The 22672-nt window shown below is 50.3% G+C and overlaps 1 protein-coding gene across 1 annotated transcript in view; it reads right to left on the bottom strand.

Annotated features, from left to right (window-relative positions):
• LOC119962240 (E3 ubiquitin-protein ligase MARCHF4-like) overlaps window positions 1-22672 on the bottom strand; it is a 138000-nt gene that overhangs the window by 53493 nt on the left and 61835 nt on the right. The gene's annotated exons all lie outside the window — the stretch shown is intronic.

Here is a 22672-nt window from a genome sequence, read left to right as displayed (position 1 = left end):
GAGACAGCGATGGGACTGACACAGAGAGACAGCGATGGGGCAGACACAGAGAGACAGCGATGGGACAGACAGAGAGACAGCGATGGGGCAGATACAGAGAGACAGCGATGGGGCAGACACAGAGAGACAGCGATGAGGCAGAAACAGAGAAACAGCAATGAGGCAGACACAGAGAGACAGTGATGGGGCAGAGAGACAGCGATTGGGCAGACACAGAGAGACAGCGATGGGGCAGACACAGAGAGACAGCGATGAGGCAGACACAGAAAGACAGCGATGAGGCAGACACAGAGAGACAGCGATGGGGCAGACAGAGAGACAGCGATGAGGCAGACACAGAGAGACAGCGATGAGGCAGACACAGAAAGACAGCAATGGGACAGACACAGAGAGAGAGCGATGAGGCAGACACAGAGAGACAGCGATGGGGCAGACACAGAAAGACAGCAATGTGACAGACACAGAGAGACAGCGATGGGACAGACACAGAGAGACAGCGATGAGGCAGAGAGAGAGACAGCGATGAGGCAGAGAGAGAGACAGCGATGGGGCAGAGAGAGAGACAGCGATGGGGCAGACACAGAGAGACAGCAATGGGGCAGACACAGAGAGACAGCGATGGGGCAGACACAGAGAGACAGCGATGGGGCAGACACAGAGAGACAGCGATGGGGCAGACACAGAGAGACAGCGATGGGTCTGACACAGAGAGACAGCGATGGGGCAGACACAGAGAGACAGCGATGGGGCAGACACAGAGAGACAGCGATGGGGCAGAGAGAGAGAGACAGCGATGGGGCAGACACAGAGAGACAGCGATGGGACAGACACAGAGAGACAGCGATGGGGCAGACACAGAGAGACAGCGATGGGACAGACACAGAGAGACAGCGATGGGGCAGACAAAGAGAGACAGCGATGGGGCAGACACAGAGAGACAGCGATGGGGCAGACACAGAGGGACAGCGATGGGGCAGACACAGAGAGACAGCGATGGGGCAGACACAGAGAGACAGCGATGGGGCAGACACAGAGAGACAGCGATGGGGCAGACACAGAGAGACAGCGATGGGGCAGAGAGAGAGAGACAGCGATGGGGCAGACACAGAGAGACAGCGATGGGGCAGACACAGAGAGACAGCGATGAGCCAGATCACAGAGAGACAGCGATGGGGCAGACACAGAGAGACAGCGATGGGGCAGACACAGAGAGACAGCGATGGGGCAGACACAGAGAGACAGCGATGGGGCTGACACAGAGAGACAGCGATGGGGCAGACACAGGGAGACAGCGATGGGGCAGACACAGAGAGACAGCGATGGGGCAGAGAGAGAGAGACAGCGATGGGGCAGACACAGAGAGACAGCGATGGGACAGACACAGAGAGACAGCGATGGGGCAGACACAGAGAGACAGCGATGGGACAGACACAGAGAGACAGCGATGGGGCAGACACAGAGAGACAGCGATGGGGCAGACACAGAGAGACAGCGATGGGGCAGACACAGAGAGACAGCGATGAGGCAGACACAGAGAGACAGCGATGAGGCAGACACAGAGAGACAGCGATGAGGCAGACACAGAAAGACAGCGATGGGGCAGAGAGAGAGAGACAGCGATGGGGCAGACACAGAGAGACAGCGATGAGGCAGACACAGAAAGACAGCAATGGGACAGACACAGAGAGAGAGCGATGAGGCAGACACAGAGAGACAGCGATGGGGCAGACACAGAAAGACAGCAATGGGACAGACACAGACAGACAGCGATGGGACAGACACAGAGAGACAGCGATGAGGCAGAGAGAGAGACAGTGATGGGGCAGAGAGAGAGAGACAGCGATGGGGCTGACACAGAGAGACAGCGATGGGGCAGACACAGAGAGACAGCGATGGGGCAGACACAGAGAGACAGCGATGGGGCAGAGAGAGAGAGACAGCGATGGGGCAGACACAGAGGGACAGCAATGGGGCAGACACAGAGAGACAGCGATGGGGCAGACGCAGAGAGACAGCGATGGGGCAGACACAGAGAGACAGCGATGGGGCAGACACAGAGAGACAGCGATGGGGCAGAGAGAGAGAGACAGCGATGGGGCAGACACAGAGAGACAGCGATGGGGCAGACACAGAGGGACAGCAATGGGACTGACACAGAGAGACAGCGATGGGGCAGACACAGAGAGACAGCGATGGGGCAGAGAGAGAGAGACAGCGATGGGGCAGACACAGAGAGACAGCGATGAGGCAGACACAGAGAGACAGCGATGAGGCAGACACAGAAAGACAGCGATGAGGCAGACACAGAGAGACAGCGATGGGGCAGACACAGAGAGACAGCGATGAGGCAGACACAGAAAGACAGCAATGGGACAGACACAGAGAGAGAGCGATGAGGCAGACACAGAGAGACAGCGATGGGGCAGACACAGAAAGACAGCAATGGGACAGACACAGAGAGACAGCGATGGGACAGACACAGAGAGACAGCGATGAGGCAGAGAGAGAGACAGCGATGGGGCAGAGAGAGAGAGACAGCGATGGGGCTGACACAGAGAGACAGCGATGGGGCAGACACAGAGAGACAGCGATGGGGCAGACACAGAGAGACAGCGATGGGGCAGAGCGAGAGAGACAGCGATGGGGCAGACACAGAGAGACAGCGATGGGACAGACACAGAGAGACAGCGATGGGGCAGACACAGAGAGACAGCGATGGGACAGACACAGAGAGACAGCGATGGGGCAGACACAGAGAGACAGCGATGGGGCAGACACAGAGAGACAGCGATGGGGCAGACACAGAGGGACAGCAATGGGGCAGACACAGAGAGACAGCGATGGGGCAGACACAGAGAGACAGCGATGGGGCAGACACAGAGAGACAGCGATGGGGCAGACACAGAGAGACAGCGATGGGGCAGAGAGAGAGAGACAGCGATGGGGCAGACACAGAGAGACAGCGATGGGGCAGACACAGAGGGACAGCAATGGGGCAGACACAGAGAGACAGCGATGGGGCAGACACAGAGAGACAGCGATGGGGCAGACACAGAGAGACAGCGATGGGGCAGACACAGAGAGACAGCGATGGGGCAGAGAGAGAGAGACAGCGATGGGGCAGACACAGAGAGACAGCGATGGGGCAGACACAGAGAGACAGCGATGAGCCAGACACAGAGAGACAGCGATGGGGCAGACACAGAGAGACAGCGATGGGGCAGACACAGAGAGACAGCGATGGGGCAGACACAGAGAGACAGCGATGGGGCAGAGAGAGAGAGACAGCGATGGGACAGACACAGAGAGACAGCGATGGGGCAGACACAGAGAGACAGCGATGGGACAGACACAGAGAGACAGCGATGGGGCAGACACAGAGAGACAGCGATGGGGCAGACACAGAGAGACAGCGATGGGGCAGACACAGAGAGACAGCGATGGGGCAGACACAGAGAGACAGCATTGGGGCAGAGAGAGAGAGACAGCGATGGGGCAGACACAGAGAGACAGCGATGGGGCAGACACAGAGAGACAGCGATGGGGCAGACACAGAGAGACAGCGATGGGGCAGACACAGAGAGACAGCGATGAGGCAGACACAGAGAGACAGCGATGGGGCAGACACAGAGAACCAGCGATGGGGCAGACACAGAGAGACAGCGATGGGGAAGACACAGAGAGACAGCGATGGGGAAGACACAGAGAGACAGCGATGGGGCAGAGAGAGAGAGAGAGACAGCGATGGAGCAGACACAGAGAGACAGCGATGGGGCAGACACAGAGAGACAGCGATGGGGCAGACACAGAGAGACAGCGATGGGGCAGACACAGAGGGACAGCAATGGGGCAGACACAGAGAGACAGCGATGGGGCAGACACAGAGAGACAGCGATGGGGCAGACACAGAGAGACAGCGATGGGGCAGACACAGAGAGACAGCGATGGGGCAGAGAGAGAGAGACAGCGATGGGGCAGACAGAGAGAGACAGCGATGGGGCAGACACAGAGAGACAGCGATGAGCCAGACACAGAGAGACAGCGATGGGGCAGACACAGAGAGACAGCGATGGGGCAGACACAGAGAGACAGCGATGGGGCAGACACAGAGAGACAGCGATGAGGCAGACACAGAGAGACAGCGATGAGGCAGACACAGAAAGACAGCAATGGGACAGACACAGAGAGAGAGCGATGAGGCAGACACAGAGAGACAGCGATGGGGCAGACACAGAGAGACAGCGATGGGGCAGAGAGAGAGAGACAGCGATGGGGCAGACACAGAGAGACAGCGATGGGGCAGACACAGAGGGACAGCAATGGGGCAGACACAGAGAGACAGCGATGGGGCAGACACAGAGAGACAGCGATGGGGCAGACACAGAGAGACAGCGATGGGGCAGACACAGAGAGACAGCGATGGGGCAGAGAGAGAGAGACAGCGATGGGGCAGACAGAGAGAGACAGCGATGGGGCAGACACAGAGAGACAGCGATGAGCCAGACACAGAGAGACAGCGATGGGGCAGACACAGAGAGACAGCGATGGGGCAGACACAGAGAGACAGCGATGGGGCAGACACAGAGAGACAGCGATGGGGCTGACACAGAGAGACAGCGATGGGGCAGACACAGGAGAGAAGCGATGGGGCAGACACAGAGAGACAGCGATGGGGCAGAGAGAGAGAGACAGCGATGGGGCAGACACAGAGAGACAGCGATGGGACAGACACAGAGAGACAGCGATGGGGCAGACACAGAGAGACAGCGATGGGACAGACACAGAGAGACAGCGATGGGGCAGACACAGAGAGACAGCGATGGGGCAGACACAGAGAGACAGCGATGGGGCAGACACAGAGAGACAGCGATGGGGCAGACACAGAGAGACAGCGATGGGGCAGACACAGAGAGACAGCGATGGGGCAGACACAGAGAGACAGCGATGGGGCAGACACAGAGAGACAGCGATGGGGCAGACACAGAGAGACAGCGATGCGGCAGAGACAGAGAGACAGCGATGGGGCAGACACAGAGAGACAGCGAATGGGGCAGACACAGAGAGACAGCGATGGGGCAGACACAGAGAGACAGCGATGGGGCAGACACAGAGAGACAGCGATGGGGCAGACACAGAGAGACAGCGATGGGGCAGACACAGAGAGACAGCGATGGGGCAGACACAGAGAGACAGCGATGAGGCAGACACAGAGAGACAGCGATGGGGCAGACACAGAGAGACAGCGATGGGACAGACACAGAGAGACAGTTACTGTGAAAAGCCCCTAGTCACCAAATTCCAGCGCCTGTTCAGGGAGGCCAGTACTGGAATTGAACCCGCCCTGCTGGCATTGTTCTGCATTACAAGCCAGCTATTTAGCCCACTGTGCTAAACCAGCCCCTAGGATTAAGGCTTTCACCCACTTCGTCTGGTTCCATGCATAACTTCCTTCCATTGTCCTTGAGTGGGCCTACTCATTCTCTTACTACCCTCTTGCTCCTAATATTTGCATAAAAAGCTTTGGGATTCTCCTTGACCATGTTTGCGAAAGACATTTCATGGCCCCTTTTAGCCCTCCTAATTCCATATTTAAGTTCCTTCCCACTTTCAGTCTTCAAGGGTTTCTGTTGTGATTTTAATTCTACGTTCTCATCTACTCCTTACAATTCCCTTGTCTAACAAGAATCTATCTATCTCCACCTTAAAAATAGTCACTGACCCTGCCTCCAAAAATGGCAAGAATATCATTAACCCTCATTTGCATCTCATCAGTGAGACTGAAGTCGAATAACAAAGAACAAAGAACAAAGAAAATTACAGCACAGGAACAGGCCCTTCAGCCCTCCTAGACCTGTCGCCTATTTCCAAGGATCTACTTCCCTCTGTTCCCCACCCGTTTATATATCTGTCCAGATGCATCTTAAATGATGCTATCGTGCCCGCCTCTACCACCTCCGCTGGCAAAGCATTCCATACACCCACCACCCTCTGCGTAAAAAACTTTCCACGCACATCTCCCTTAAACTTTCCCCCTCTCACCTTGAAATCGTGACCCCTTCTAATTGACACCCCCACTCTTGGAAAAAGCTTGTTGCTATCCACCCTGTCCATACCTCTCATAATTTTGTAGACCTCAATCAGGTCTCCCCTCAACCTCCGTCTTTCCAATGAAAATAATCCTAATCTACTCAAGCTTTCTTCATAGCTAGCACCCTCCATACCAGGCAACATCCTGGTGAACCTCCTCTGCACCCTCTCTAAAGCATCCTCATCCTTCTGGTAATGTGGCGACCAGAACGGCACGCAGTATTCCAAATGTGGCCGAACCAAAGTCCTATACAACTGTAACATGACCTGCTGACTCTTGTACTCAATACCCCGTCCAATGAAGGAAAGCATGCTGTATGCCTTCTTGACCACTCTATCGACCTGCGTTGCCACCTTCAGGGTACAATGGACCTGAACTCCCAGATCTCTCTGCACATCAATTTTCCCCAAGACTCTTCCATTGGCCATATAGTCTGCTCTTGAGTTAGATTTTCCAAAATGCATCACCTCGCATTTGCCTGGATTGAACTTCATCTGCCATTTCTCTGCCCAACTCTCCAATCTATCTGTATTTTGCTGTATTCTCTGACAGAACCCCTCGCTATCTGCAACTCCACCAATCTTAGTGTCATCTGCAAACTTGCTAATCAGACCACCTATACCTTTGTCCAGATCATTTATGTATATCACAAACAACAGTGGTCTGAGCACGGATCCCTGTGGAACACCACTAGTCACCTTTCTCCATTTTGAGACACTCCCTTCCACCACTACTCTCTCTCTCCTGTTGCCCAGCCAGTTCTTTATCCATCTAGCTAGTACACCCTGAACCCCATACGACTTCACTTTTTCCATCAACCTGCCATGGGAAACCTTATCAAACGCCTTACTGAAGTCCATGTATATGACATCTACAGCCCTTCCCTCATCAATTAACTTTGTCACTTCTTGGTCAACATGAGAAAATTAAAGTTAGGGGAAGTGCTCAAGCCCGTTCCCAGCTGAGGTCTGGAGTCTGGGGTTTGGATTTGGGGTTTAGGGGCTGCTGATGTGGCTGGGGGTGAGTGGGCAGACTGAGGTTTGCCAGCAGAGCTGGCTTGCTGGTGGCTCTCTGAGAGAAGGTGGGGCATGTAAGGGCAGGGGAGGGGCTTCTGGGATTTGAGGGTGCCGGGATGGAAGCCCCAACTGATTGTTGGTCTCTTTCCTTCTGCAAATCCTTTCAGAGTCAAAAATGTTTGCTGGTGTCAATCCCCCAGAGGCTGCCCTTGCAGTGCTTGTGGGAGCCCAGGCAAACAGATGCCAGAGAACGCAGCAGTGACAACGTAGACTGGAGGTGGTACCACATGTACAGGGGAGGGCACAGGACACCCAGAAAACCCGGCCGCCCACCAGGGTGAGTAAGGACCCAGAAGGGAAGGCCAGCAAAGGTGTACAGGCATCATTGGCCATTCAATCAGCTGATGGACAGCATGTGCCACAGGAGACTCCATCTCAGCAGAGAGACAGTGTGGCACATATGCCACGTTTTTGTGTACTTGGTACCCTGTGGAGGAGCAGGACACCCACTCCTGGTAGTCATCAAGGTCACCACAGCCCACAATCTCTCTGCTAGCGGGTCATTGCAGAGTTTGGCTGGGGACCTGTGTGGCATTTCACAATCTACAGGCTACAGGTGCATCCAGGAAGCGTCGAATGCTCTGCCTGCCCGGCCATTAGATCATGTCAACCTCCACCTGGAGAAGGTCCACCAAGATGCCCGGTCTGCAGGATTTGCTGCCATCACCAGGATGCCCGATTTCCAGGGGGTGATCAATGCCATGTATCTCACCCAGTAAACCCCACACCCTGCAGATCATCCAGGGGGTAATCAATGCCATGTATCTCACCCAGTAAACCCCACACCCTGCAGATCATCCAGGGGGTAATCAATGCCATGTATCTCACCCAGTAAACCCCACACCCTGCAGATCATCCAGCGTCTTATCGAATGTTGAGACGGCCCCGATGAACTGAGTGGCTTACAACTGCTTCTATTTCTTATCATCTGATGACCCAGTCAAGCCCCACAATAAAATTATATATTTTAATGAGACCACCGTTGGTTCTTCTTAACTCTGGAGAATGTAGTCCCATTCTGATACCGCTAACTTCACGGACCAGTCCTTACATCCTAGGAATAAAATGAATGGACCTTATTTGCATCACCTCTAAGGCAAATATATCCTCCCTGAGGTAAGCAGGCCAAATTGTATCGAGTACTCCAGATGTGATACTGCCGAAGCATTGTAGGATTGCACAAGAATTCCTATTCCTCTCCTCTAAACCTCTGCAATAATGAGATACGAACATCAGAATTAGGAGCAGGAATAGGCCAGACAGCCACTCAAAACCCCTCCATTCAGTAAGATCATGGCTGATGTGACTGTGACCCCCATCCACAATCCTGCCAACTCCGATAACCTTACACTCACCCCCTTGTTTATTCAGAATCTTTCCACCTCTGCTTTAAAAATATTCAAAGATTCTCCTTCCACCACCTTTTGAGGAAGAGAGTTCCAAAGAATCTTGACGTTGATATCGTAATCGGCGATCGGGCGGAGAATCGACTCCGACGTTCAAACCGGGACCGGGGCCAGTTTGACGCTGGTCAGCCATGATCCGCCCCCCTCGGAATTGGCATAATCGCGTCACGCACCGAGCACCGTTGCAACGGCGTTGGTGTGTCATCAGCCGGCCCTCCCACGATGCTCCATCACCAATGGGCCGAGTTCCCAACGGCGCAGGACACGTGTGGTCTCAGCCGTCCTGATCCCGGCGTGGCGGCTGCAACTGTGTCCAGCGCTGCCACTCTTGGCCAGGATCTGTGCCACTGGCCCCCGGGGGGGGCTTCCGCGAGGACTGTGGGGACTGGTGGGGAGTGGCCTGTGGGAAGGAGGGTCGGGTCCACGCACGGCTGGCGCCATGTTGTACTGCGCTGCAGGTTGTCGCCGTGCGCATGGGCGGCCAGGGACCCAGCCATTCTCCGGCCATTTTCGGTGCGGGAGCCGGGTTTTTCACCTGGCAACGCTGCTAGCCCCATCCCAGAATCAGTGAGGGGCTCACGCCAATTTCTTTCATGTAAACCTCCCACAGATTCTCCGTTCGAGCCAGTACTTAGCCGCAGAAACAGAGAATCCAACCCAATATCTTTGTCTTGAATGGAACCCCTTCCTTTGTGACCCCCGCGCTCTAGATTCTCCCACAAGGGGAAACATCCTTTCCACATCCACCCTGCCCATACCCCTCAGGATCTTATATGTTGTAATCACGTCACCTCTTACTGCTATAAAGGAAGTGCAACAAAAACTTTTGGACTGTTTCCTGGGGAGGCAGGATTGACGCATGAGGGGAGATTGAATTGGTTAGGATTATATTTGCTGGAGTTCAAAAGAATGAGGTGAATCTCACAGAAACCATTAAAATTCTAACAGGACTGTACAGGGTAGATGCAGAAAGGATGTTCCTGATGGTGGGTGTGTCCAGAAACCGGGGTCACAGTCTGAGGATACGGGGTAGACCATTTAGGACAGAGATTAGGAGAAATTTCTTCACCCAGAGAGTGGTGAATCTGTGGAATTCACTACCACAGAAAGTAGTTGAGGCCAAAACAGTGTGTAATTTCAGGAGGTAATTAGATATAGCTCTTGGGGCTAAAGGGGGAAAAGGATATGGGGGGGGAAGGCGGTATTAGGCAATTGAGTTGGATGATCAGCCATGATCATCATGAATGACGGAACGGGCTTGAAGGGTCGAATTGCCCCGCCTGCTCCTATTTTCTGTGTTTCTAAACTCCAGCAGATACCAGCCTAGCCTGTCCAACCTTTTCTCTTCAGGCAAGCTGCCTATCCAGATATTGGTTAGTAAGCCTTCCCTGAACTGCTTCTAAGACATTTACATCTTTCCTTAAGGAGACCAATATTTCACACTGTACTCCAGATGTGATCAATCACCTGTATGACTGAAGTAAAACCTCTACTTTTGGAATCAATTCCCCACACAATAAACAGTAATGCTCTGTTAACTTTGCTAATTACTTGCTGTACCTGCATACTAACCTTTTGTGATTCATGCACTCGCACATCCAGGTCCTTCTGCATCTCAGAGCTCTGCAATCTCTCACCATTTAGACAATAAGCTTCTTTTGTTATTCTTCCTGCCAAAATGGACAATTTCACATTTTCCCACCTCATTCTGCATTAGCCAGATCTTTGCACACTCAGTAAATCTATCCATATCCTTTCAAACCCTCCTTACGTCCTCTTCAAAGTTTACTTTTGTGACAATCCCAGCTGATATTACTACTGGACAAGTCAGATCCCAGGATGAAACCTGGCTTTATAGATCCTAACTTTTATTTTTTGTTTAGATACGTGGATGAACAGTATCACAGTACTGCTGAGGAACTTTTAACAAAATAATAAAACGTTTATTGCACAAGAAAAGATGGATTATAATACACTACCCCTTCACTTTTACAGATATATACATATTTGTAAGGATAACACAAGTTACAAAATCTACCTTATACTCTAATATTCACAGTAAGTACACAGTCCATATAAACTAATTGGCGGAATGTGGTCAAACACACCACACACTGATACCTAGTAACAGATGCCACCCAATATAACTTCTAGGGATTTCAAATCTGCCACCTCAAGGGCAATTAGGGATAGACAATAATGCTGGACCAGCTAGCGGCACCCATGTCCCTTCTACAAATAATTTTTTAAAAATCAATTCCCCACAGAAAATAATAATTGCTTATTGTCACAAGTAGGCTTCAATGAAGTTACTGTGAAAAGTACCTAGTCGCCACATTCCGGTGCCTGTTCGGGGAGGCTGGTACGGGAATTGAACCCGCGCTGCTGGCCTTGTTCTGCATTACAAGCCAGCTGTTTAGCCCACTGTGCTAAACCAGCCCCTCAGACCAGATGTTTGTCACACTGTGAGCCAGCTGGTGTCGTTGGAGCTCTGACTTTCGCACAAGGGTTTCCAAGCTCTGCTCTCAAAGAACGCACCTTGGGATCTCCTCTCTAACAATGCTTTCTCTCTGATAGCTTAACGAAGGAGTCCCCCTCCTTGGGTGGAATTCCAGAGGACCAGTGCAATGAGTGTAAAAACCTTACCTTACCTCTGCGTGCAGCCTAGCTCCAGGAAACAGTCTCAGAGGGCAGAGTACCAGAGCGGTGACTATATAGAGGAACCTACCTCAGGGATCCACAGCCTAGTTCCAGGGAGCAGTCTCGGAGGCAATGTTCCAGAGCAGTGACTATATAGAGGAACTTATCTTGGGTGGAAAAAAAACTGAAAAAAGTGCATCACAGGAAAGCTGTGATCTGATTGGCTGGTAGGAAACCTTCACTGAATTTGGAAATAAAACATTGATAAACTAATTAAACCTATACAATTAACTAAATAGAGGAGTAACTAAACTGAAGGGAGGAGACTACTGAATTTAGCGCTTAATATTTTTAGTAGAAACAAGCGCGAGGGACCATATGTTTAATTATAACTTAATTTAGCAAGGATATAATAAGTATTTAAGTTTAATTAATTAATTAATTAATTAGTGCGACAAATGTCAGTTATAGGGGTAAAGTGCTTTACCTGTGAGACGTGGGAGAATCATGACACTTCCAGTGAGTGTTCCGGACAACTACATCTGCAGGAGGTGCACCAATTGCAGTTTCTCACAGACCACATGGTTGGTTGGAGCAGCAGTTGGATACACTTGAGAGCATGCAGGTGGCGGAAAGCGACATGGTCAGGAGTTTTTAGAGATGTGGTTACACCCAAGGTTCAGGCAGACAGATGGGTGACCGCTAGAAAGGGCAGGCAGTGCAGGAATCCCATGTGGCTGTCCCCCTCTCTAACAGGTATACCGTTTTGGATACCGTTGAGTGGGATAGCCTATCAAGTAAAAACAACAGCAACAACCTGAACAGTGGCACCACAACTGGCTCTGTTGTTAAGCAGGGAGTGATAAAATGCAGGAGAGCGATAGTTATCGGGGACTCTATAGTAAGGGGCACAGATAGGCACTTCTGTGGATGGGAAAGAGACTCCAGGATGGTATGTTGCCTGCCTGGTGCCAGGGTCAAGGATGTCTCTGAACAGGCAGAAAGCACTCTGAAGGGGGAGGGTGAACAGCCACAGGTCGTAGTATACATAGGTACAAACGACATAGGCAGGAAGAGTGATGAGGTCCGGCAGAGGGAGTTCAGGGAGTAAATTAAAAAGCAGGACCTCTAATGTGGCAGGGGGGTGGGAACCAGATTAGGAAGTTAGAGGTCAGTAAAGAAGCAGCAACTAAAGCCAGTAAGGTACGAGACAATAAACTCAATGTGACTAAGGGGAAGAGTAGACAGGGAAGAGATGATGAACGCAAAGGGACAGATGGTCTGAGGTGCATTTGTTTTAATGCGAGAAGTGCGGGAGTTCAGAGGGACACAGGATAAAAGAGCGCGAGGAGAGCGGCAGTGAGTCAGTGAAAGAGCGCGAGGGGACACATTGAGAGCGGCGGGGTGCCAGTGGGAGCAAAGATAATATAAGGCGGGAACCGGAAGTACGACCCGCGGACTTTGGGGAAGGATTTCCTCCTAGCCAATAAATTGTGGTGGAGAGGATACCCGAGACACTACACGTGTAGTGTCTCCCACCCGCCCTCCTCCTCTAACCTAATAATAAGACCCATTGGGGTGAGCAGGTAAGTGCTATATTATATTATTATTTTTTATTGTTTTATATTTGTTTACCAGAACTTGGTTGAAATTAAGTGGGATGGCAGGGAAGGTAGTGCAATGTTCCTCCTGCAGGATGTTTGAGGTGAGGGATGCCGTTAGTGTCCCTGCTGATTTTACCTGCAGGAAGTGCAGCCAGCTCCAGCTCCTACAAGACCGAGTTATGGTACTGGAGCTGGAGTTGGATGAACTTCTGATCATTCGGGAGGCAGAGGTGGTCATAGATAGGAGCTTCAGGGAAGTAGTTACACCAAAGACTGGAGATAGATGGGTAACTGTAAGAGGGACTGGGAAGAAGCAGACAGTGCAGGGACCCCCTGCGGTCGTTCCCCTGAGTAACAAGTATACCGTTTTGGATACTTGTGGGGGGGACGACTTACCAGGGGTAAGCCATGGGGTGTGGGACTCTAGCACGGAGTCTGTCCCTGTTGCTCAGAAGGGAAGGGGGGAGAGGAGCAGAGCATTAGTAATTGGGGACTCAATAGTCAGGGGCACAGATAGGAGATTTTGTGGGAGCGAGAGAGACTCACGTTTGGTATGTTGCCTCCCAGGTACAAGGGTAAGTGATGTCTCGGATCGTGTTTTTCGGGTCCTAAAGGGGGAGGGGGAGCAGCCCCAAGTCGTAGTCCACATTGGCACTAACGACATAGGTAGGAAAGGGGACAAGGATGTCAGGCAGGCCTTTAGGGAGCTAGGATGGAAGCTCAGAGCGAGAACAAACAGAGTTATTATCTCTGGGTTGTTGCCCGTGCCACGTGATAGTGAGACGAGGAATAGGGAGAGAGAGCAATTAAACACGTGGCTACAGGGATGGTGCAGGCGGGAGGGATTCAGATTTCTGGATAACTGGGGCTCTTTCTGGGGAAGGTGGGACCTCTATAGACAGGATGGTCTACATCTGAACCTAAGGGGCACCAATATCCTGGGGGGGAGATTTGTTAGTGCTCTTTGGGGGGGTTTAAACTAATTCAGCAGGGGCATGGGAACCTGGATTGTAGTTTTGGGGTGCGAGAGATTGAGAGTAGAGAGGTCAGGAGCACAGATTTGACTTCGCAGGAGGGCGGCAGTGTTCAGGTAGGTGGTTTGAAGTGTGTCTATTTCAATGCCAGGAGTATACGAAATAAGGTAGGGGAAATGGCAGCATGAAATGAAATGAAATGAAAATGAAATGAAAATCGCTTATTGTCACGAGTAGGCTTCAATGAAGTTACTGTGAAAAACCCCTAGTCGCCACATTCCGGCGCCTGTCCGGGGAGGCTGGTACGGGAATCGAACCGTGCTGCTGGCCTGCTTGGTCTGCTTTAAAAGCCAGTGATTTAGCTGAGTGAGCTAAACCAGCATGGGTTGGTACCTGGGACTTCGATGTTGTGGCCATTTCAGAGACATGGATAGAGCAGGGACAGGAATGGTTGTTGCAGGTTCCGGGGTTTAGGTGCTTTAGTAAGGTCAGAGAAGGGGGCAAAAGAGGGGGAGGTGTGGCGCTGCTAGTCAAGGACAGTATTACGGTGGCAGAAAGGATGCAAGATGGGGACTCTTCTTCCGAGGTAGTATGGGCTGAGGTTAGAAACAGGAAAGGAGAGGTCACACTGCTGGGAGTTTTCTATAGGCCACCTAATAGTTCTAGAGATGTAGAGGAAAGGATGGCGAAGATGATTCTGGAAAAGAGCGAAAGTAACAGGGTAGTTGTTATGGGAAACTTTAACTTTCCTAATATTGACTGGAAAAGATATAGTTTGAGTACATTGGGTGGGTCGTTCTTTGTACAATGTGTGCAGGAGGGTTTTCTGACACAATATGTTGACAGGCCAACAAGAGGTGAGGCCACTTTGGATTTGGTTTTGGGTAATGAACCAGGCCAGGTGTTAGATCTGGAGGTAGGTGAACACTTTGGAGACAGTGACCACAATTCGGTGACCTTTACATTAGTGATGGAAAGGGATAAGTATACCCCGCAGGGCAAGAGTTATAGCTGGGGGAAGGGCAATTATGATGCCATTAGACATGACTTAGGATGTGTAGGTTGGAGAAGTAGGCTGCAAGGGTTGGGCACACTGGATATGTGGAGCTTGTTCAAGGAACAGCTATTACGTGTTCTTGATCAGTACGTACCAGTCAGACAGGGAGGAAAGGGTAGAGCGAGGGAACCATGGTTTACCAAAGAAGTGGAATCTCTTGTTAAGAGGAAAAAGGAGGCCTATGTGAAGATGAGGCATGAAGTCTCAGTTGGGGCGCTTGATAGTTACAGGGAAGCGAGGAAGGATCTAAAGAGAGAGCTAAGACGAGCAAGGAGGGGACATGAGAAGTCTTTGGCAGGTAGGATCAAGGAAAACCCAAAAGCTTTCTATAGGTATGTCAGGAATAAAAGAATGACTAGGGTAAGAGTAGGGCCAATCAAGGACAGTGGTGGGAAGTTGTGTGTGGAGGCTGAGGAGATAAGCGAGATACTAAATGAATACTTTTCGTCAGTATTCACTCAGGAAAAAGATAATATTGTGGAGGAGAATGCTGAGACCCAGGCTATTAGAATAGATGGCATTGAGGTGCGTAGGGAAGAAGTGTTGGCAATTCTGAACAAGGTGAAAATAGATAAGTCCCCGGGGCCTGATGGGATTTATCCTAGGATTCTCTGGGAAGCCAGGGAAGAGATTGCTGAGCCTTTGGCTTTGATTTTTAGGTCATCATTGGCTACAGGAATAGTGCCAGAGGACTGGAGGATAGCAAATGTGGTCCCTTTGTTCAAGAAGGGGAGTAGAGATAACCCCGGTAACTATAGGCCGGTGAGCCTAACATCTGTGGTGGGTAAAGTCTTGGAGAGGATTATAAAAGATACGATTTATAATCATCTAGATAGGAATAATATGATTAGGGATAGTCAGCATGGTTTTGTGAAGGGTAGGTCATGCCTCACAAACCTTATTGAGTTCTTTGAGAAGGTGACTGAACAGGTGGACGAGGGTAAAGCAGTTGATGTGGTGTATATGGATTTCAGTAAAGCGTTTGATAAGGTTCCCCACGGTCGACTATTGCAGAAAATACGGAGGCTGGGGATTGAGGGTGATTTAGAGATGTGGATCAGAAATTGGCTAGTTGAAAGAAGACAGAGAGTGGTGGTCGATGGGAAATGTTCAGAATGGAGTTCAGTTACGAGTGGCGTACCACAAGGATCTGTTCTGGGGCCGTTGCTGTTTGTCATTTTTATAAATGACCTAGAGGAGGGCGCAGAAGGATGGGTAAGTAAATTTGCAGACGACGCTAAAGTCGGTGGAGTTGTAGACAGTGCGGAAGGATGTTGCAGGTTACAGAGGGACATAGATAAGCGGCAGAGCTGGGCTGAGAGGTGGCAAATGGAGTTTAATGTGGAGAAGTGTGAGGTGATTCACTTTGGAAAGAATAACAGGAATAAGGAATATTTGGCTAATGGTAAAATTCTTGGTAGTGTGGATGAGCAGAGGGATCTCGGTGTCCATGTACATAGATCCCTGAAAGTTGCCACCCAGGTTGATAGGGTTGTGAAGAAGGCCTATGGTGTGTTGGCCTTTATTGGTAGAGGGATTGAGTTCCGGAGCCATGAGGTCATGTTGCAGTTGTACAAAACTCTAGTACGGCCGCATTTGGAGTATTGCGTACAGTTCTGGTCGCCTCATTATAGGAAGGACGTGGAAGCTTTGGAACGGGTGCAGAGGAGATTTACCAGGATGTTGCCTGGTATGGAGGGAAAATCTTATGAGGAAAGGCTGATGGACTTGAGGTTGTTTTCGTTAGAGAGAAGAAGGTTAAGAGGTGACCTAATAGAGGCATACAAAATTATCAGAGGGTTAGATAGGGTGGACAGCGAGAGCCTTCTCCCGCGGATGGAGGTGGCTTGCACGAGGGGACATAGCCTTAAATTGAGGGGTAATAGATATAGGACAGAGGTCAGAGGTGGGTTTTTTACGCAAAGAGTTGTGAGGCCGTGGAATGCCCTACCTGCAACAGTAGTGAACTCGCCAACATTGAGGGCATTTAAAAGTTTATTGGATAAGCATATGGATGATAAGGGCATAGTGTAGGTTAGATGGCCTTTAGTTTTTTCCATGTCGGTGCAACATTGAGGGCCGAAGGGCCTGTACTGCGCTGTATCGTTCTATGTTCTATGTTCTAAGTGTAGCAGGTAAGGCAGATGAACTTAGGGCTTGGATCAGTACCTGGGAATATGATGCTATTGGTATTACTGAGACTTGGTTGAGGGAAGGGCAGGACTGGCAACTGAATATCCCAGGGTATAGATGCTTCAGGAGGGATAGAGAGGGAGGTAGAAGGGGTGGAGGAGTTGCATTACTCGTCAGAGATGATATCACAGCTGTGATTAAGGAGGGCACGATGGAGGATTCGAGCACTGAGGCAATATGGGTGGAGCTGAGAAATAGGAAGGGTGCAGTAACATTGTTGGGACTTTACTACAGGCCTCCCAAAAACGAGCATGAAGTAGAGGTACAAATATGCAGATAGATTATAGAAAAATGTAGGAGCAATAGGGTGGTTGTGATGGGAGATTTTAACTTCCCCAACATTGAATGGGATTCGTGTAGTGTTGGAGGCGTAGATGGAGCAGAGTTTGTAAGGAGCATCCAGGAGAGTTTTTAGAGCAGTATGTAAATAGTCCAACTCGGGAAGGGGCCATACTGGACCTGGTATTGGGGAATGATCCCGGCCAGGTGGTTGATGTTTCAGTCGGTGATTACTTTGGGAATAGCGATCACAATTCCGTAAGTTTTAGAATACTCATGGACAAGGACAAGAGGGGTCCGAAAGGAACAGTACTAAATTGGGGAAAAGCAGAGTATAACAAAATTCGGCAGGAGCTCGGGAATGTGGATTGGGAGCAGCTGTTTAAGGGTAAATCCACATGTGAAATGTGGAAGTCTTTTAAGGAAAGGTTGATGAGAGTGCAGGACAGACATGTTCCTGTGAAAATGAAAGATAGAAATGGCAAGATTAGGGAACAATGGATGACGGGTGAAATTGTGAGACTAGCTAAGATGAAAAAGGAAGCATACATAGGATCGAGGCAACTCAAAACTGATGAAGCTTTTGAGGAATATCGGGAAAGTAGGACGAATCTCAAACGCGCAATAAAAAGGGCTAAAAGGGGTCATGAAATATCTTTGGCTAACAGGGTTAAGGAAAATCCCAAAGCATTTTATTCGTATGTAAGGAGCAAGAGGGTAACTAGAGAAAGGATTGGCCCACTTAAAGACAAAAGAGGGAATTTATGCGTGGACTCAAAAAAAAATGGGTGAGATTCTTAATGAGTACTTTGCATCGGTATTCACCAAGGAGAGGGGCAAGACGGATGTTGAGGCTAGGGATGGATGTTTAAATACTCTCGGTCAAGTTGTCATACGGAAGGGGGAAGTTTTGGGTATTCTAAAAGACATTAAGGTGGACAAGTCCCCAGGACCGGATGGGATCTATCCCAGGTTACTGAGGGAAGCGAGGGTCGAAATAGCTGGGGCCTTAACAGATATCTTTGCAGCATCCTTGAGCACGGGTGAGGTCCCGGAGGACTGGTGAATTGCTAATGTTGTCCCTTTGTTTAAGAAGGGTAGCAGGGATAATCCAGGGAATTATAGACCTGTGAGCTTGACGTCAGTGGTAGGCAAACTGTTGGAGAAGACACTGAGGGATAGGATCTATTCACATCTGGAAGAAAATAGACTTATCAGTGATAGGCAGCATGGTTTTGTGCAGGGAAGGTCATGTCTTACAAACCTAATAGAATTCTTTGAGGAAGTGACAAAGTTAATTGATGAGGGAAGGGCCGTAGATGTCGTATACATGGACTTTAGTAAGGCGTTTGATAAGGTTTCCCATGGCAGGTTGATGGAAAAAGTGAAATCGTATGGGGTTCAGGGTGTACTAGCTAGATGGATAAAGAACTGGCTAGGCAACAGGAGACAGAGAGTAGTGGCGGAAGGGAGTGTCTCAAAATCGAGAAGGGTGACTAGTGGTGTTCCACAGGGATCCGTGCTCGGACCACTGTTGTTTGTGATCGACATAAATGACCTGGAGGAAGGTATAGGTGGTCTGATTAGCAAGTTTGCAGATGATACTAAGATTGGTGGAGTTGCAGATAGCGAGGAGGACTGTCAGAGAATACAACAAAATATAGATAGATTGGAGACTTGGGCAGAGAAATGGCAAATGGAGTTCAATCCAGGCAAATGCGAGGTGATGCATTTTGGAAGATCAAATTCAAGAGCGGACTATATGGTCAATGGAAGGGTCTTGGGGAAAATTGATGTCCAGAGAGATCTGGGAGTTCAGATCCTGAAGGTGGCAATGCAGGTTGATAGAGTGGTCAAGAAGGCATACAGCATGCTTGCCTTCATCGGACGGGGTATTGAGTACAAGAGTTGGCAGGTCATGTTACAGTTGTATAGGACTTTGGTTCGGCCACATTTGGAATACTGCGTGCAGTTCTGGTCGCCACATTACCAGAAGGATGTGGATGCCTTGGAGAGGGTGCAGAGGAGGTTCACCAGGATGTTGCCTGGTATGGAGGGTGCTAGCTATGAAGAAAGGTTGAGTAGATTAGAATTGTTTTCGTTGGAAAGACGGAGGTTGAGGGGGGTCCTGATTGAGGTCTACAAAATTATGAGAGGTATGGACAGGGTGGATAGCAACAAGCTTTTTCCAAGAGTGGGGGTGTCAGTTACAAGGGGTCACGATTTCAAGGTGAGAGGGGGAAAGTTTAAGGGAGATGTGCGTGGAAAGTTTTTTACGCAGAGGGTGGTGGGTGCCTGGAACGCTTTACCAGCGGAGGTGGTAGAGGCGGTCATGATAGCATCATTTAAGATGCATCTAGACAGGTATATGAATGGGCGGGAACAGAGGGAAGTAGACCTTGGAAAATAGGAGACAGGTTTAGATAAAGGATCTGGATCGGCGCAGGCTGGGAGGGCCGAAGGGCCTGTTACTGTGCTGTAATTTTCTTTGTTCTTTGTTCTAGGGTTGTAATCTCGGGATTACTCATAGAATCATAGAATTTACCATGCAGAAGGAGGCCATTCGGTCCAACGAGTCTGCACCGGGCTTGGAAAGAGCACCCCACCCAAGCCCACACCTCCACCCTATCCCTACACTGCCACCTTATCCCCGGAACCCCACCTAACCTTTTTTGGACACTGAGGATAATTTAGAATAGCCAATCTACCTAATCTGCACATCTTTGGTCTGTGGGAGGAAACCGGAGCCCCCGGCGGAAACCCACGCAGACACGGGGAGAACGTGCAGACTCTGCACAGTTACCCAAGCCGGGAATCGACCTGGGACCCCTGGAGCTGTGAAACAACTGTGCTAATCACTGTGCTACCATATTCCCTGTGCCACGTGGCTGTGAGGCTAGAAATAGGAGGACAGCACAGACCTCCCACAGATTTCCCATTGTAGCCACCCCATGCTGCTGGGAAACGCACAGGCGGGGTTGCACTGCCAGGAGAATCCTGCCGGCGGAGAATGTATCCCAGTAAGTCACTCCCACTCCAGTCCTTGCTGGGAGAGCTATCGGAGAATGTATCCCAGTAAGTCGCTCCCACTCCAGTCCTTGCTGGGAGAGCTATCGGAGAATGTATCCCAGTAAGTTGCTCCCACTCCAGTCCTTGCTGGGAGAGCTATCGGAGAATGTATCCCAGTAAGTTGCTCCTACTCCAGTCCTTGCTGGGAGAGCTATCGGAGAATGTATCCCAGTAAGTCGCTCCCACTCCAGTCCTTGCTGGGAGAGCTATCGGAGAATGTATCCCAGTAAGTCGCTCCCACTCCAGTCCTTGCTGGGAGAGCTATCGGAGAATGTATCCCAGTAAGTTGCTCCCACTCCAGTCCTTGCTGGGAGAGCTATCGGAGAATGTATCCCAGTAAGTTGCTCCTACTCCAGTCCTTGCTGGGAGAGCTATCGGAGAATGTATCCCAGTAAGTTGCTCCCACTCCAGTCCTTGCTGGGAGAGCTAACCACACCAGACCCTGCTTTGGTCCGGCTTTTATGAAAGTCCGTAAGAAGCTGCAGCTGGGTGACCTCCGCCCCCTATCTAGGAAGCTCATACTCCACGAGTCTGATCAACAACAGTTTCCTCTGGTCCTAATGGGGGTTATAATAGACAGTAATATTATAAAGTGCAGAGATGTGCAGTATTTGGGAGAATTTTTTAGATTCTAGATGTTTTCCCCCAATAGGGAAGGAGGCATTGCTGGATTCAGTTCTCCAGAATGAGGTGGGTCATGTGAATAAAGTGGCTGTAGGAAACTAATTATTGCATCAGAACGTTTAGCCATGGAAAAGGACAAGGGGCAATTCAGGGTAAAAATATTTCCTCTCAGTCGAATGAGAACAACGTCCATCTGTCAAGTCCTCAATAAACTCCAATGGATACAGATCCAACATATCCAACCTTTCCTCATAAGATACCCAATCAGCTTTGCTAGGCTGTGGACGGCAGCACCACAAACGGTAAGCCCTCTGCGGGGCGGTGTACTGCACGACACTACCAGAGCGGTTCAGGCATTCGAACCACTCAATGACAGCCCCGGTGGCAACATGGGCCTTGTTATATCGGGTCTCAGCCTCGTTCTCCAGCCTCCGTACTGGAGTCATCAGCCAGGACCTCAGCGGGTAACCCTTAACCCCCAAGTGCCAACCCATCATCCTGGGGTGCTGCTCGAAGATGCCCGGGATCTCCGAGTGCCTCAGGATGTATCTGTCACACACAATCCCTGGGAAGTAGGTACACACATGCAGGATCTGGAGCTGGGGGTCGCACACAAGAAGAACATTCTGGGAGTGGAACACCTTCCTGTCATTGAAGGACACTCCCCGATCCCCGAAGCAATGGCCATCAACTGTGAAGCTAGAGGCTGCTCACAGTCAAAGGGAGTTAAAGTGACCTTTAGCACAGAACGAACAGCAAGGCTCTGTCCAGGAAGTGTTTGGTAGAATAGACAGGCAGCAGCTGTAGGAACTCCTGTTATGGGTCTCCACAAGATTTAAAGGTGATTTGAAGGCTTCCGAGGCGCAAAGCCCCTCAGCCACCCAGTGCAGGTGCAACTCCGGCATGGAACGCTTCACATTTTAAAAAAGGAGACTAAACGGCATCCGCGTGATTTCTTACTCGGGAGTCGGTTAATTCCCAGGAGGCCGTTACATTTGGCTTCAATCTCACTAATGAGATGAAATGAATACAAATGAAGGTTAATGCTATCCTTGCCAGGGGTGGCATGGTGGCGCAGTGCCGTGGTCCCGGGGTCGATCCCAGCTCTGGGTCACTGTCCGTGTGGGGTTTGCGCATTCTCCCCGTGTCTGCGATGGTTTCACCCCCACAACCCAAAGATGTAATTCACCTGAGGAAGGAGCAGTGCTCCGAAAGCTCGTGTTTGAAACAAACCTGTTGGACTTTAACCTGGTGTTGTAAGGCTTCTTACTGTGCTCACCCCAGTCCAACGCCGGCATCTCCACATCATCAACCCAAAGATGTGCAGGGTAGGTGGATTGGCCATGTTAAATTGCCCTTAATTGGAAAAATAAAGAATTGGGTACTCTAAATTAAAAAACCATGATGTCCCTGCTATATTTGGGTGGGATCTGAAACTTTCCATCAGGAGTGGGCCAATTAGACAGCAAATGGATTTGCGCCTGGCACGAATCTCGATTTTAGCCTTTCTCGCTATTTAACCGGTGCACCCAGTTCCATGCCAGGCACAATGCGGTGGTTAAATTGCGCCCCACAACATTCAAACTAAAGAGCTGGTCATTGACTTCAGGAAGCAAAGTACTGTACACACCCCTGTCAGCATCAACGGGGCCGAGGTGGAGA

The sequence above is a fragment of the Scyliorhinus canicula genome, chromosome 2 (genome assembly GCF_902713615.1).
Source record: "Scyliorhinus canicula chromosome 2, sScyCan1.1, whole genome shotgun sequence".
In the NCBI taxonomy this organism is placed as follows: domain Eukaryota; kingdom Metazoa; phylum Chordata; class Chondrichthyes; order Carcharhiniformes; family Scyliorhinidae; genus Scyliorhinus; species Scyliorhinus canicula.
The sequence above is the reverse complement of the archived record's forward strand: the minus strand, read 5'-3'. Positions and strand labels throughout refer to the sequence as shown.